Consider the following 3,615-nt stretch of genomic DNA (forward strand, 5'->3'; position numbering starts at 1 on the left):
TATTAGCTAATTTCTTAATGGCAGCCATTCTTTCTGGCTGAAAATGGAATTACAATGTTGTTTTAATTTGTAATTTTCAAATAGCCAGCAATGTACTTATCGGCCCTTTATACTTCTTCATCTGAGAAGTATTTATACATTTTAGATGTTGTTTTTTGTTTGGGTCTTTAAATTTGGGGAATTTAGAGAAGTTTTTGAGATTTCAGATAATATACATATTAGTGAAAGGGTAGCTGTCAAAAATATTTCCTTCAGCCTGTAAGTAGCTTTCTTTGTTGTACAAAGAAATTTTGGGGGATGTAAAGTTGTTTATTAAAATTATAGCTACAAAACACAAAAATATAAAACCTACTGCACAACTTTATAAAATGAAGTGAAACAGAATGATTACAATGGTTTACCTCAGTAGTTGTAGCTCCCAGCACCCAATATTTATTTCTTCTTGAATAAGTATTAAAATTAGAAATGAATTCATCTATTTTCTAGTTGTAATGGTATAGAACTTCCATAGTGAAAAAAATGTAAGTACTGTATAAAAAATAAGACTTGACAAACCAAAAACAGTGACATAGGGAAGGGGCTTTAATATTGCTCATAGAAAGACATCAATAGTGACTCATGGTTATAAATAGGAAAGCCATGCCACTTGAACTAATAGGTCTATGGCCATGCCACTCTGAATATGCTTGATCTCATCTGAACTAATAGAATTTGAAGTTATTACTAAAAATTGAATTCTTTTTGATGCAAATGATAAGACTTATCTATAATAGTTCAGTGTTTCCAACAACTCTGAAACTTGTAAATGGCTGGGGCACTCACTGTTGCTTTGTTCACCTTCACTTTCTGAGAGTTTTATCCATAAGATCCTTGCAGCTTTGGATTTTCTGTGCAATAACGAATAATTTCTTCTCTCATTCAATCTGCTGTGTCAGGCAGTCATATTGCTTTTGTCTTTCTTTAGCTATCCGCTTAAATCAAGTCAATGTGTAACTCCTTTCACTTTTCCTTCTGCAGGGTCTCCATCTTGGGTCTGTTAAAGACTCTGCCAGCTAGTTCTGGGACTGTCTGCAGATGAGTGTTAATATCAAACCATTCAACTTCTTTCGTGATATCAAAAAAGAACAAGTTCATTCTGCTGCTTTCTTTGGAAATCCAGCAGAGGGAGCTCTGACTTTAATCTTTCAATTTTCTTAGCTTCTGCAACCCTTTTCATTTCTAAGTATTTGGCATCCTGAGTTCTCATTAGCTTTAGCTGTTCTGGAGTTACTCCTTCTTTATTGTTCTTAATAACATGAACTCCATCCTGGAGTCATTTTATAGTAGAATTCATCTGGATTTTTTTCAAGAACTTTCTTTCAAAGAGCTTTGAGGAACTCTTTGTTTTTTATGATAGTCATCTGTACAAACTGTATAACCTTTCTTTTTCTCCAACAGGCCCAAATGTTTTTGAAAGCCAGGCTGTCTTCGCTATCGGTGTTCTCACTACCAGGACTTGGCCACCTGGCAAAAAGCTGCCACCATATCTGCCCACTGGGTACTACAGAAGCTCAGTGCAGAATACCCGCAGTTTTAAAATTTGATGTGACCCAATTTTTTGATCCTTTATTTTCTCTGAAACCAAAATTTTGATTACAACATGTTTTCACAAAACTAAATCTTCAATTGATTTATCTATTCCATCTTCCAGCAGTATTTATGTTTCAATCATTGATCCACTTCAACTTTAGTTTAGTGCATGGTGAGAGATATGGATTTAGGTTCAATCTTCAGCAGGTGCGTAGCCACTTTTCCCAGAACCAATTGTTAATAGAATATCTTTCCTTCAGCAAATGTTTTTGGCCCCTTTGTCAAAACAAGGTAGCTGAAAAATGGAAACAAAGCTCCAAAAAGTTCAAGAGTATTCTACATGATACAGCAGCTACAGAAAAATCTTATTATAAGACTGTACGTGGGTCCCCTAAAATCAATGATATAACGTGGGATGATATAATCACAAGATTACCCAAATTTGCATTGTCACAAGACTTTCACAGGATTGGGTTTGTCAGAGAATTTCATCAGACTTGCTTATTTCTCATTTCTATTTGGTACATTATGAACTTTTGATTATAGACTGGTATTTTTCTATATGGAACCACTGCTTTGCTACTAAGTGAGCACTAGCATAGAAATTAGGAGACTTGATTCCTAATTTGGACACTAATCAGCATTAGGTATGTAGGGATAGACTTAATTTATAAGAGATACACAGGTTTTGTTTTATTATCTATCTTCAGTTCTTAGACCAGTACCTGGAATATATGAAGAGTTCAATAAATATTTGTTAACTTAATAGATTCATGAATGAAAGAAACTGAAGTCAAAAGTGAAAAAGCAGAATATTGTGCCAGGATTTCTCCTGTCATCTCTCAAGTTGCAACTTAAAGCTTGTTTTCATTAAAACTATCAACTCTTTCAGACTGAACTCATATCTTTCATTTAATTTCTTCTATAGCAAAAATGTGAGTGGTTGAAAGAATTAACAATGTTTAAACTCCAAAAATTTATTACAGAAATGATGTATTGACATTAATCCCTCTCAGAACCATCCTGTTCATGTGGAACACGTATCTCATTGTTTTGAAGTTCTGGAAGTCCTCTTTCAGGCATGTCTTCATGGGCACTAGTGTTGCTGACGCACTGTCTTTAATTAATTTAAAGTATTGCCTTTCATAGTTATTTTGACTCTCAAAAGAGCCAGAAGTCACATGTTGAAAGATCCAGTGAATAAGGCTGCTGAAGACATTGTGTCACACTTCATTATAAAGAGACTCACAAAAGAAGACTTCCAGAGCTGCTTCAGGAAATGGCAAGACTAATGGGATGAGTGTGTTTAAAGTGAGTGGAGAGCATCTTGAAGGCATTTAATGATAATGTGTCTTTTGCTGTGATAATTTTTAAAAATTTAAACATCCATCATATATTTTGACCAACTTATACTATTATGAGTAGATACAGAGAAAATGCAATTAATGCTTAGAGCTGAAATGTCAGGATCAACCATACAGCTGGCACTTCCGTAAGATAATTATTCTAAAGGGGAAAGTCAACAAGAGAAGACAGACTTACCCAGATGAGCAGCTTTAATTGGGACATTTTAACGTTTAGGAAAAAAGAGCAATAGGATGAAGGCATATTTGGTTCACACTCTTTGACAGAAGTCTGATGACCATTTAGATACAATTATTATTAGGCTCTTTTCAAGTGGCAAACATCTAACTTCATTTTATTGAAGATAAGCAATTTGAGGGCTTAAGTAAGTGGCTATTTATAATAGATAGGTACTTGCCCTCTTCCCTGGCCCATCCCCGGGACTGCGATTGGCAATTCGGAGGCAAGTAGCCATCAGTACAGTTGCATTCGTCGTTGGACTTGCAGACCTGGGAACATTTTTTTAAAAAATTAAGTGATTTTAGAAAATATTTGTTCATTGAAAGTCAAACAATTAAACAGATTATGTTTACTTTTATACCTAAAATTATTATGATCTTATTTGGATGATTCTTTTGAGAACAGTAATCTCACAAAATGGAAATTTGGAATTTGGTTTCCTTAACTAAAACACAAACACCA

The 3,615-nt window shown here is 34.4% G+C and overlaps 1 protein-coding gene and 1 pseudogene across 1 annotated transcript in view; both read right to left on the reverse strand.

Moving 5' to 3' along the window:
* LOC101573093 (disintegrin and metalloproteinase domain-containing protein 32) overlaps nt 1–3,615 on the reverse strand; it is a 147,242-nt gene that overhangs the window by 8,273 nt on the left and 135,354 nt on the right. The gene's annotated exons all lie outside the window — the stretch shown is intronic.
* On the reverse strand, nt 775–1,524 carry LOC111818340 (annotated as a pseudogene).

Source organism: Octodon degus, unplaced genomic scaffold (assembly GCF_000260255.1).
Source record: "Octodon degus isolate 3935 unplaced genomic scaffold, OctDeg1.0 scaffold00088, whole genome shotgun sequence".
Classification (NCBI taxonomy): Eukaryota; Metazoa; Chordata; class Mammalia; order Rodentia; family Octodontidae; genus Octodon; species Octodon degus.